Source organism: Canis lupus, chromosome 3 (genome assembly GCF_011100685.1).
Source record: "Canis lupus familiaris isolate Mischka breed German Shepherd chromosome 3, alternate assembly UU_Cfam_GSD_1.0, whole genome shotgun sequence".
Classification (NCBI taxonomy): Eukaryota; Metazoa; Chordata; class Mammalia; order Carnivora; family Canidae; genus Canis; species Canis lupus.
Window position 1 is genome coordinate 54,972,743 of NC_049224.1, and position 14,040 is coordinate 54,986,782.

The 14,040-nt window shown below is 40.9% G+C and overlaps 1 protein-coding gene across 10 annotated transcripts in view; it reads right to left on the reverse strand.

Annotated features, from left to right (window-relative positions):
- CPEB1 (cytoplasmic polyadenylation element binding protein 1) overlaps window positions 1–14,040 on the reverse strand; it is a 94,382-nt gene that overhangs the window by 76,406 nt on the left and 3,936 nt on the right. The window lies entirely within an intron of this gene.

The following is a 14,040-nucleotide window of genomic DNA, read 5'->3' on the forward strand; positions in this document are numbered from 1 at the left end:
AGAGGCAGAGACACAGGCAGAGGGAGAAGCAGGCTCCATGCAGGGAGCCTGATGTGGGACTTGATCGTGAGACTCTAGGATCATGCCCTGGGCCGAAGGCAGACACCCAACTGCTGAGCCACCCAGGCGTCCCAATCTTCGGGTCTTAAGGTTACATGCTTCATTCACTCACTGTCTCATCAACATTAACCAACAGTTTGCTATGTACAGTAAGCACCTGAAGGGTAGGCAGATTAGACAGACTCAACCAAAAGAGATTTCTGAAGTCTAGAAAGGAAACGAAGATCTGATCAGGCTGTCAACAGCCACCACACAAGCTATAGTTTGCTGGGATCATACATTGTCCTCTCAGCCAAAGGGGCTCAAAGACAACAATGTACCTGAAAGTACAGGAAGGAAAAGTCTGAAGCACAAAGAGAACAGAGGAGCTTTATCAAAAGTGGTCCAGTATGGCAAGGTATGGGGTTCTCAGGAGAGCAAACTGGAGGGAGGTCTGCCTTCAGCTCAGGTCATGATCCCAGGGTCCTGGGATCGAGCCCCCACATCAGGCTCCCTGCTCAGTAGTCTGCTTCTCCCTCTTCACCCTGTGAGTATGCTCTCTCAAATTAATAAAATCTTAAAAAAAAAAAAAAAAAAGCAAACTGGAAAGAATGCCTCATGACAGCTTAAGGATTTAGAATTGTCTCCTATATAATCAGAGCTTTCCAATTTTTTTCCCCAAGATTTTATTTATTTATTCATGAGAGACACAGAGAGAGGCAGAAACAAAGGCAGAGGGAAAAGTAGGCTCTCTGGGGGGAACCCAATGTGGGACCCAATCCCCGGGATCACAACCTGATCCAAAGGCAGACACTCAACCACTGAGCCACCCGGGTACCCCCAGAGCTTTCCAAATTTTAAAAGGCCCCTCTTAACATACAAATACTTTTTGATTTTTATTTAGTAGTACAGATACGCTATAAATCTATGTATTCAGATCCTGGTGAGGAGATATGTACACAGTATGTAAGTTTCAGGAGATCTCAAGCAACTATGTGAAAGAGGACAGGAAGAACCAGTGAGGAAAGTACACAGTCATCCAGAGAAGATGCAGGCCCAGAGACCCTGTGGGAGAAACTGGCTTCCCCAGGAGGAGGGCAAGGTCTTAGAATCTTACCGTCTTGAGCAGCCTGAAAAAAACCCAATTTAGAAATATGCCTGGCCAACTCTACTCCAAATCCCATGAGGAACATATACCAAGGATGCCTGGGTGGCTCAGCGGTTAAGCACCTGCCTTCGGCCCAGGGTGTTATCCTGGAGTCCCAGGATCAAGTCCCCCATCAGGCTCCCTGCATGGAGCCTGCTTTTCTCCCTGCCTATGTCTCTGCCTCTCTCAGTGTCTCTCATGAATAAATAAATAAAATCTTAAAAAAAAAAAAAAAAACATAACTTCGAACCTCAAGGCAAATGCTGTCTGGAATGCCTCCCTCCCTCTCAGGTACACCAATCCAGTTATCTGGAAGACTCTGGGTAATTAGAACTTAAGGAAATGGAGCATTCGATTAACACCCCAAACTGCTTAATCACATCACTAAGTACCAATGGTTTGGAAGGGGGGGGGGGGTCAAAACAAGCAACTTCGGGGGAGGGGAGTAGATCTACCACCTTCCTTATGTACAAAACAGGGATAAAAGTTAATACTATGCCTCAGATGGCTCTTTGTGAATACACATAACATGCTTGGCACAGTACCTGGCACATGATGACATGCTAAACAGACAAATGTGGACTAGCAGTAGTATCATTACTAGTACACCAATGGGTCAGAGGCCACCACAAGAGTCCCTGAAAACAAGACTATTTGCTCATTAAAGGAGAAAATGTACTGAGGACACAAGCCAATTATTTCTTTGAAGACCCCAGACCCTTCCATGCCTAATTTTCCTAATCATTTCATTTAGAAAGCTTAATTAAAAGGACTAAAGATTGGATATAAATTGAACTGCCTAAAATGTGTACCTAACACCACAATTCAGTGATCCTTCAAATTCTCCAGCTAAATGAATTCAGTTTCTCATTTTCAAAACACAAACCTTTGGTCCACATCCATTACTCTATATATTCTACTGCAACTGATCAATTTATAGGTCTATGTTCACATCAATGTTTGTTTGTTTGTTTGTTTTTTTACCATAAAGAAAAAGTAACCCCCTTGGTTATACCACTGTTGTCTAATAATTTTCCTGATTATTTTTGGCATATTTTGTCTTAAAAATGAGATCATTTGCAAAGGTTTTTTTAAACCTTTATTTGGTCTTTCACAATGGACAGGAAAGGAGATTTTAAGAGGATCAGAGACTTGGAATGCAAATCTTAATACTATTGAGAACCATGGATCAAAAGAGCAAATTACTTCGCAATGCTAGAAAAGAGAAACAGTAATGCTTACTGTCACTGGCTAAAAATGGTGTCAAGATAAAACCAGTTTGTACCTCCTCATTGTCAGAAAGAATGGTTCATGAGGAATCTTCGCTAAATACATGCTATTTTTTTAATTTATTTTTTATTGGTGTTAAATTTACCAACATACAGAATAACCCCCAGTGCCCGTCACCCATTCACTCCCACCCCCCGCCCTCCTCCCCTTCCACCACCCCTAGTTCGTTTCCCAGAGTTAGGAGTCTTTACGTTCTGTCTCCCTTTCTGATATTTCCCACACATTTCTTCTCCCTTCCCTTGTATTCCCTTTCACTATTATTTATATTCCCCAAATGAATGAGAACATATAATGTTTGTCCTTCTCCGATTGACTTACTTCACTCAGCATAATACCCTCCAATTCCATCCACGTTGAAGCAAATGGTGGGTATTTGTCATTTCTAATAGCTGAGTAATATTCCATTAATACATGCTATTTTATAGGTCTCTATGTTCTGCTCTTCAACAGGTAAGAGCTGACATTCCTATCATGACACACAGGTCTCCTACAGCAATAGTTCTCAACTGGGAGCCAGAGGGAGACAATATTACAGAAAGCAGCATTCCTTTTCCACAAGGGAAAAAAATCTTCCCCAAACTGAACCACTGTTTCACAAAGCAGAAAGAACACAGCCCTCGAAGCATAAATACTAACTCTACCATATAAGTATCCACTATGAGCTTTGGTTGTCTTAGGTATAAAATGGAGTACCATCTACTCTGCAGACTCTGTAGTAATGAGAAATCTATGAAGTGCCTGGATAGGCTCATCCCAGTCAAGTTCACTAAGAAGCTCATTTACTTGTTTAGCACTTCTACCTGGAGGTTTTTCTGCATTTGTGGCTTGAAGCTATCACTCATTAACTCTTTAAAAATCTGAACCCGTATCATCTAGCTAGGTTTTTCTACTTATAGACTAAGATCCCCAAATTTTATACTTATTTGTATACTAGAATTGCCTAATTTGGAAATCCAAGCCTTGCCTTCAGATACCATACAACCCAGCATCAATACGGTGATAGTACAGCCATGCTTTAGGTCAAAATCCTGGTCTGGGGATATCTGATGGTCATAAATGAATGCCAAGTCTACCACCTCTGGGTTGATAATAGTTCAGTTTGCCATTAGTCAAAAACACAACACCTATATTGCAGACCCCTTCAAGACTATCCCTATTAGCCATTTACTATGTTCATGAAAAGTCAGTTGAGAGATTTATGGAATACTATCTGAAGGATATACAGTTTATTCTTCCAGATGGGAGTTTTAACCTGAAGTCCACAGACTAACATCTACTAAGTCTCCAGCAAAACTGTATTCACCCTTGAAATTTTTTCTGAGAATAAGATTTTCTAATTAGATGTTTTTTACATGAGAGCATTAATATTGAACATTCAGGTTTTTTAATTAAGACATACCAACAGAAGGGCGCCTGCCTGGCTGGCTCAGTTGGTAAAACAACTCTTGATCTTGGGGTTGTGAGTTCAAGCCCCACCTTAGGTATAGAGATTACTCAAAAAAAAAAAAAAAAAAAGACATACCAAAAGATATACTTAGATGCCCCCAAAGAACTGGTTCAGAGATGTACTTTGGCAATTTGCTTTTTACAGTAAGTAATAAAGCTGAACAGAACCTATCTATAGCATTTATACTCATGATTTTGAAGACGCTGTTTGACTACAACTTTGAACAGCCCCCTTCTATAAACACCCACTGAGGGATCCCTGGGTGGCGCAGCCGTTCGGCGCCTGCCTTTGGCCCAGGGCACGATCCTGGAGACCAGGGATCGAATCCCACGTCGGGCTCCCGGTGCATGGAGCCTGCTTCTCCCTCTGCCTATGTCTCTGCCTCTCTCTCTCTCTCTGTGTGACTATCATAAATAAAAAAAAAAAAAAAAAAAAAAAAAAACACCCACTGAGAAAAAGGTCATTCAGATCAAAGATTAGGAAATGCTACAGACTCACCTGAGGAACTGACAGGTTTCTTTTATGGAAGAATTTAAATCATCTGGCCATTCAAAGTCAGTTTCTGGTTGAACTTTACTGACTCTACAATTGCTAAGAAATGCTTCGTTATGTTTAATTTTCTCCTTGACCTTTACCTGTCCAATCTTAACTGAACTTCCACCTCAAGTTTTCTGTGCAACCCTATACGAACTAAAACTTATTAGATTGATCCATACAGAACTGTCAACATTCTACCTTTTGCAACCAACAAAATAAGAGATTCACACAGTTCAATCTATTTCATAAATTCAAAAAACCTGTTAGGTTGGATGTTGAGATTACAGATAGAGGAAGCATAATCCTTGCCCTAAGGAGAATTAGTCAAGCAAGAGAAGGAAATCTAGCTAGGCAAGTACAAAATGCCACATATACAGGAGAGTAGTAAATAAAAGGTACCTGGAATGGTTTCACAACTCAGACTTCTAAACTGAAGAATGAAATATCAGAATTTCTCCAAGGGTGGGAAAGAACAGACAAGCAGAGAATATGCACAGAATGGATACAGAACACTATAAACTCAAGAAAAGGAAGTGGAAGACAGAGAGGTTCACCAGGAATAAAGGATAAATGGCTGCAGGTCCTTACTTACAGAAAGACAAAGTGAATCCATCACCAGGTACAAAACTCAAGATACCACCCCCTTCTTCCTCTTCATGATCTGACCTTTCTTCTCCACTGTAAGTATACCCAAGGCTCATTTTAAAAAACAAACACACTTTCCTTGACTTAAAACATCCAAGCCACTGCCTTCTTTCTCTTGCTCTACTCCTAATCTTCTAGAAAATATGCTATACTTAGTTCCTAACCTTCTGCTTGTCCTCTCAATCCACAATATCCTGGTAGTATGACACCCTCCCCACAAACAACAGAACAACACTACAGAATTGCTCCTAAATTGATGACTTCATAACTGCCAAACCAAACCAGTATTGCAGGTTTATTTTACGTGGAATCTTTGGAGATCCGATCCTTAACTATTCTCCACTCACTTAATTCAGGATTCCTTCTCATCGATCTACTTTTCTAGTTTTCAGTTTCTACAGGGTACATCAAATGTGACTCCTCGCTCTCTCTTGCTCTCGTCTCAATGCAGTCTGGAAAAGGAGATATAATTTCCAAGACAGGTTTATGAGAATGTTAAGGGAATATTTAATACCTTGACTGCTCAAAAATATCCAGAACACAGGATCACTGTAAATGTAGCTCTTGTCATATTTACTTGTCAAACTGTTAGCTATATGCACTGTTAGCTCTGTGTTTGATATATGATAAGGTCCTCCAAGGCCTTTATCTAAGCAGCACTCAGCGTACTACCTGCAGCACTCCCAGGTACTCAATACACACAGCACAGGAAGGGCAGACCCACAGCACACCCCTTTCACAGGTATGCTCCACCACTTCGATCACAAGCTCCATCAATGGCAGTGACTCCTTCAATTTTTTTTTCCTTTCTTTAATCTTAAGACAAGATCAGAATCAATATTCAGTCATCAAGTTTATCTCTTCTGTCAAAGCTCTAAGCCACAGTCATTTCAGGATTTGGGGTTTTAAGTCCCTTGGACCAGAGACAATTCACATGAACAAAAAACAAAGAACCCATAAACAACATAACCTGGTGATTGCAGACTCAAAGGTTATAATTACACTTACTGATTGTATTTTCATCATATGCCAGGAGCCATTCTGAAGACAGAGGTAAGTCAGACAATCCCTGCACGCAAGGAGTTACCCTAATGGGAACACAGCACATAAACAAGTATAGGCTGTACTATAAGCCCAACAATAAATATATAAGTAACAAGAGTAGTAGGAAGGTAAGAAGATTAAAAGGTTTTACTAGTCACAGTAGGGGTGGGGAGGGTATTCTAGACAAAAAGAACATGTACAAAGGCAAGGAGGTATGAAACAGGGATGGTTTTAGGCAGCTAGAAGTACACTACTGCTAGAATTTTAAGTGCCAAGGAACACCCTATGACCCAGCAATTGCACTCAGGCTCCTATATGCAAGAGAAAAGAGTACATGAGATTGTAAAAAAGCATGTAGAAGAACAGCCACAGCAATTTTAGTTACATTTGAACCCTGAAAAGAAAAACTGAAAACTGATGCCCATTGTGTCAGTGGTCCCCAAGTCTGGGGCCCCCAGGTTTGATGAGTCACTAGAAGATTTCTCAGGACTCAGTATACAATTGTACTCAGCACATATGGCTAACACTTATCACAGCCAGAAGATACAGAGAAAAACCAGCAACGGGAAAAGGCACTTGGAACAAAGTCGGGGGGAAAACCAGGTACAAGCTTCCAAGGGAGTCATACAATTAAGCTCAGTTACTTAGCTCCCCCACAATGAGTTGTGACAACACACATGAAATGCTGCCAACCAGGGAAGCTTGCTAGAGACTTGGCACCCAGGATTTTTCTTGAAGAGTGGTCACATAGGCAGCCTCTTCTTAGAATATGCCCAAATTCCAGACTCCAGGAGGAGAGCAGGTATTCAGCATAAATCACATTGTGTGCACAGTTTAAAATCACATTGTGTGCACAGTTTAGGTGTAGTAATTCACTCTATCGGTTCTGGGAATGGTGGGACTACAGCAGTAAACTTGGGACTTCACTGTGACTTGTAGAAGTCTCAGATACTAAATTAAGTGGTGGGGAAAAAAGTAAGACTCCAAAGACCACATGCTACAGGATTTCATTTGAAGTTCAAAGAAAAGGCAAAACCAATTAAGGACAAAGAAGTCAGAATAGTTAATTTAGGGGTGGGAGGGTGGGGAGATAGAGTGGGAAGGGCACACGGGAACCTTTACCAGTACTAAAAACGTTCCATATCTTTATCTGTATGGTAGTTACTTAAGTGTGTAAAAATAATATAAATATATAAAAACTTATTATGTATATACTCACAATTAGTGCTTTTTACTATGTGTATGTTCTCTCTCTCAATTTTAAAAAAGTTCAAGGAGGAGACCAATAGAAATTAAACTCAGACCATAACGGGCTTTGTATGCTACCACTAAGGGCCTTGACTTTTCCTGTGTGGTGGTAGTTCTCCAAGTGAGGTCTTGGCCCCTGGAGGTCCCCACGACCTTTTAGAGGCCCCCTAAACCAAAACTACTTTCACAATTCTAAGATTTTTTTTTCACTATGCTGACATTTGTAATGATGGTACAAAAATCCTAAGTGTGGGTAAAACTACCACCTTAACGGGAATCGAGGCAATGCCAGTAAACTATAGTAAGCAGTTACTGTATTCTTCATGCTCTGCAATCCCAGAGACAGATTTTCTTATTGATGTCCTTGAGAAAGCAGTAAAAATGTATTAAATCCTGACCCTTGAGTATAAGCCTTTAGTATTCTGTGAGACAAATGGGAAGTAAGCATAAAGCCCACTTGCTGCATATTGAAGTTTAGTAGTCGTCTCAAGGGAAAGTGTTTATGTGCCTGAGTTTCAGGAAGAACTAGTTTTTTTTTGTTTGTTTTTTTAAAGAAATAGCTTTTTCACTTGAAACCACAACTGATATACTATAGTTATATCCAACTTTGGGTACTTGGCAAACATTCTCTTGAAAACAAAGCAAGTCAAACACTTCAAATAAAAATAATGGTCAGTATTTGTTGCCAACAGTTAAAATTTAAGATTTGAAGGAAAAAAAACAGAACTCTGGGAAACCCTCATCGGCCACTTTCCTCAATATTTTAAGACTCCTCTGATGAGACTGATGGTGTAATTAACTAGTGTGTCAGCAGTGTATATATGTGTATGTGCAGACATTATACATTTACTATGAATATTGCATAACAATGAACCAGTATTTATCAAATGATTACGGTGTTACAAAATCAGGCATGGGTGAATGATCTATCCAAAGTATGAGAGAGATATATGTGTTTTAATCTAACAGAGTAAGAGTACTCCTATAAGGCTTTGGAATCCATGTTGCAACTGACCTTTAAGAAGTTAATACTTGTTGAGTTTTAGTGTAGTATCAAAAAGGAATAGCCACAATTAAATGAAAAGGTTATTTAAATATCCCTCCTTTAAAAAAAAAGATTTATTTATGATAGAGAGAGAGAGAGAGAGGGGCAGAGACACAGGAGGAGGGAGAAGCAGGCTCCATGCCGGATCCCGACGTGGGATTCGATCCTGGGACTTCAGGATCATGCCTCCGGCCAAAGGCAGGTGCCAAACCACTGAGCCACCCAGGGATCCCCATATTCCTCCTCTTTTCAACCCAGCATCTGTGTGAGGCCAAATTTTCTTCATATATTTCAACTGAAACAACACACGGCAACAAATTAAACACAGAGACAGGAAAAGCCAGCTATCTTCTAATAAATCCAATACTAAAGAGATTTGCAAAAATACAAAAAAGACTGCTCACTCTTTTCATCTTCCTTTGTCTCCAAAAATATAACTTTATTAATATGAAATGGATTTGTAACTTTAATAATTTTTCAGTTTTAATTTCTAATGGGCAAATATCAATAAACACAATCCACATACACAAGTATCAAGATACAATCCACAAACACAATAGATACAATCCACATACTGAGGTCCTCAGTAATGGAAGTCTGAGATGAAAATGTCTGAGAACCCCTGCATTACAACAGGTAATCAAACTGGCACTTTTCAAAGATCATATAGGAACATCCAGGCAGAAATACAAACATCCATAAAGCCTGAAGAAATGCTCCTAACGGCACAGTGTACTTGGGAAAAAGTTTCAGAAATGCACATGTGAGACAGGAAAGGAGCATCTGATGTCAGATATCAAGGATTTAAGAGATGAGCAAAGGGCAGGCCAAAATGGGGAGGGAGGTACTATGTACAAAAGTTTGATGGGAAAAAGCCAAGCAAAGCCACTGAGGCTGACTGCTTGAGGGGAGTGCTGTACTAAAGTAAGGTCTAAACAAAGGAGAGAAGTAATCGTGTTCACCAACAGAGGTGAAAGGTGTGGCAGAAACAATGTACCAAAAGGTCCTGAGGGTGTGAGAAAGATGGACTCCAATGCACAAACTGCTCTCTGAACCGGGAGAAGGCCACTCCTGCAATAGCTGAAGATAAAGAATATAATGAGAGCAAGTCCAATTGGAGAAGGCAAGAACACCAACTAGATGACCAACTGCAGAGCTGAGAGTGTCTCTTAGCCTAAACAATGTAAGTCTGTATCCATCTCACATTGCAAAGTATTAACACGACATGCTTAAAGAAATTGAAAATCTAAAAAAAAAAAAAAAAGGAAATTGAAAATCTTCCTCAAAAATCAACCAGTTGACAGAGCACAAGGACTCAAATGAGGATCCCAGACTCCAAATGTCTTCTTTCTCTGCATAAAGGAAGCCGGAAAAAGAGAGGAGATAGGGCAGGTCAGGGAACTGCTCTGTGGCAACTTGGAACTGTATGGGAGGCTCTCACAAGGGAAGAGAAATACTGTTCTCAATGCTCCACGTGAAACATCTGGAACCCTTGGCATTCAGAGACCTTCCCAAACTCAGGTAGGGCAACAGGAACAAGCAAAGCAGCATGATGGTGGTGGAGGAGACATAACATCCTGACCGGCAGAACTAAATTCAGCTTTCTGAAGTCCAAAATCCAAAGCAACTTTGAATTTCATCTTAAAACTCCTACACTAATGGACACCTGAGTGGCTCAGTCATCTGAACATCTGACTCCTGATCTTGGCTTAGGCCTTGATGTCACCATCATGAGTTTGGAGCTCCACAACAAAAACAAAAACCACTTCGTGGATTTAATCAAGCTGAAATACCTCAGTAGTCAATTCCTAGAGGTAAGGGGCACAGAGGGAGGAGTTTGGGAGATGCACCCATCCAGGGACCAAGGGTCAGAAGGATAAGTCTGGGAAACAAGAGGATCACTAGCATGATAGAGCTCCACTCAGAGCAATGGGTATGAATAGGTAGCAACAACTGAGGAAGAAGGTAGAAAGAGAAGACTGAAAACTCTTCTCCAAGGAAGACCTGACGGTAGCAATGGAAAAAAGAACCAATAAAAGGATGCAGAAGCAAAGAAAGACACAGACCACATCAAGGCTTTATAGTTACAGAAATTGCGAAGAGGTTTCCAAAGAAGAGCTACAAGTATGCATTCGTCCTTCTGTACTGGGGCCTCCACTGACTAAAAATACAAAACATAAGAACCAAAACACCCCCGATACAGTCCTTTCCCCCAAGAGAACACTATAGTCCAAGAAAAATACACTAATTGGGTGCAGGAGATAGAATTAGATTAGCCCCAGGAGAGGAGTAGAGAGAAAAAATTAGTTCTGTTTTTACAAAGATTTGTCAGAGAGTGAGAGTGAGAAAGGGAGCGAGCAAGCACACACAAGCAGGGAGAGTGGCAGGCAGAGCGTGAGGGAGAAGAAGGCTCCCCACTGAGCAAGGAGCCCAATGCAGGACATGACCTGAGCCCAAAGCAGATGCTTAACTGACTGAGCCACCCAGACATCCTGGTTGTTTTTGTTTTTAGCATTTAAATTTTTTTTCCACTTATTTATTCATGAGAGACAGAGAGAGAGGGAGGGGGGGTAGAGACACAGGCAGAGGGAAAAGCAGGTTCCATGCTGGGAACCTGATGTGGGACTCAATCCCGGGTCTCCAGGACCACAACCTGGGTGGAAGGCGGTGCTAAATGGCTGAGCCACCCAGGCTGCCCCATGGGTGTTTTTAAACCTGAATTTAATATGCCTCTGACAACTCGTTCAGTAGGCCAATCAAAACCATGGGTTTTGAGAACAATCAGGGCTAGAGCTCAACTTTAAATTTGTTCAGAGAACTAGTACAGCAGGAATACACAAGCCCTCTGTATAAGGGGAAAGAAGAGCCAACAGAATGAACCGTAGGGAATGTGGCATTCAGGGGGAGGAGGAAACTTGTAAGTGCCTGGACAAAGATCTACTTGGGGGGGGGGGGGGGGGGGAGCTACAGAATCTTAGAGACAAACGGAAACTTTAAGTAGGAGATAATCAGAGACCAATATAGCAAAGGTCGAGGTACATGAATTCTAGAAATACCAGTATGGAAATGAAGAGGACTCTATCATCCATTCACTGAATTACCCTAAAACAATCACTCTCATGCTAAGCTTAGTTCTCCTGAGAAAATAGGTAGACGTTAGAATCTGTGTTTGGTGTCAACTTTGAGTTCTACCTGGGAGATAGGTCTCTAATATCTTTTGAGGTTCATAACAATTCTAAAATTACAGTTAAAAAAAAAAAAGTCTCAGGAGAAAGGACTCAGGAGACAGATGGTATCAGAGCCAGGAGCACAAAGCCAGAATGTAGAGAGCACAGGTGTTAAGTAGCAAGAGATTAAGTGTTCTGTCAAAAGACAAAAAAGACAAAAAAGACAAAAAAAAAAAAAAAAAAAAAAAAAAACAACCAGCCCCTCAAGGTAACTGCCTGCCTCCAACAGAGAGCTACTCCCATACCTTTATCCAAGGAGACTTTGGGTCAAGATGCTAAACCCATCAGGATCGTACATGTATCTGCATATAATGCTGGCTAAGAATAAAGAAACAAGTAATACTAGTATAGTTAAATTACTCCCAGAGTCAATAGCTAGGTTTAACTGTGACCCATTTTTCGAACACAAATCAATCTTTAGACCTGTCCTCTGGGGATTCTACAATTACCTCAAGGCAAGTCATCACAAAATGCCTTAAAAATCAAAACAAAAGAGTGTTAACTCATTGCAATCTAAAGGGTGCTCCAACCATACAGGAATACTAGAAACGAAGTAGAAACCAAAGGTTGTCCATGCCTAAGTGTTCTTCTGCACACAAAGCTCAACCCATTTAGTCAGGAATGCTCCCCCCACGCGTCTGTTATTTAAAAACACATTATAGGTTAAGAAAGCAAAACAATCCCTGAGAGGAGACTTTTTAAATCTCAATAACAAAACTCAGTGAAAATTATCATTACAAAGCAAATTTAACACTGAAATTTGGATATTGACTTTTTATGGAGTCAGATAATTTTCCCATGAAAAATGCAAAGTATTACATATATGATGTACCTTTTTGTTCTGTACTTTCAGCCAGTTTACTATAATTGAAATAGTAGCCTTGTTTTAGGAGTCCTATCTTGAACATAAAAACTTTCAGCCCTGAGAATCTGTGCTTACAGCAGAAGGGATGAGCTCTCAAGAGGAGGTATAACCAAAAACAGCAACAAAGGCAGGAAAGAAAACAATGAGTATTTCCAAAGCTGCAATGTGGGGGGCCAGGGAGACTGAGTTGGCAGTAAGCAAAAGGCTTAATACTGAAAGGGTGCAATCAACACTTCTTGGCTTTAAATTAAACAGGAGCAAAAATTCTTGTAACCTCCTCTACTCCAACCTCTAGGTCTAGCCCCCTTCCTACCCTTCACCCTCTGTCCCCAGGGTTTCTGGCAAGTTCTCCCCAGAGTCAGTATAGCTTAGATACTGTTTAGGAAACGCAGATTTGCAGAACAGGATGGGATTAGCACAGCTCTTCCATAGGAAAAGAATAATTTGTTATTTGATTCTGATTCTTTTACTGACTCCACAACTAGCGGCTGAAGACAACAGCCTACACATTAATATCCAGGTTTGATATGCTTTCCTGTCCCAAACTTCAAGCCAGAAGCACAAACCCATTAATTAATTTGCGTTTTAAACACATTATTTTAGGCAATGGTCATTTAGCCAAGGGACGGGAAACCAATGAATGAGAAAGTCTGAGCAGATAATGTCTACCACATGAACACTAAAATGCCAACAGACAGCTACTTTAGTCACCTTACTTTTTCTCCTACCCACCCCCAAATTCACAAACACTGAACTCACAACTGAGTGCCTGAACTAAAAATGTTTGCTAGAGGGGCCTCTGGGTGGCTCAGTGGTTGAGCACCTCCCTTCTGCTCAGGTCGTGATCCTGGGGTCCTGGGATCAAGACCCACATCCAGCTTCCTGTAGGGAGCCTGCTTCTCCGTCTGCCTAGGTCTCTGCCTCTGTGTTTCATGAATAAATAAAAATAAAAATGTTTGCTAGAGAATCAGCTGGACACCAGAAAACATTCTAAAGTTTCTGTCTTTCCAAAAACTTCCCAGATGGGCAGCCCCGGTGGCGCAGCGGTTTAGCGCCGCCTGCAGCCCTGGGCGTGATCCTGGAGACCCTGGATCAAGTCCCAGGTCAGGTTCCCTGCATGGAGCCTGCTTCTCCCTCTGCCTGTGTCCGTGCCTCTCTCTCTGTCTCTCATGAATAACTAAATAAAATCTTTAAAAAAAAAAAAAAACTTCCCAGACCACAGGTTTAAAAGAAAAAAAAAAGTTATCTAATTTGTATTGGAGTCTGCATTTTTAGAAAATCTCTTTGGCAAAGGCTCTGAATATGGTCTCTACTGCTTTATGATTTAAGCCTTTTGGGAATAAAATATGGAAATAAAGGTACATACCCCTTTACATCTGGTAGTGTGGCTATGTACGCTTCTGTGTACCTAAGTTTCACCCAGAATGAAAACCCATTCGCTCATTCTTGGCACAGGGCTATTTTATGTTCTGGAAGCTTATTCCAGAAGATCTTAAGCACATACTG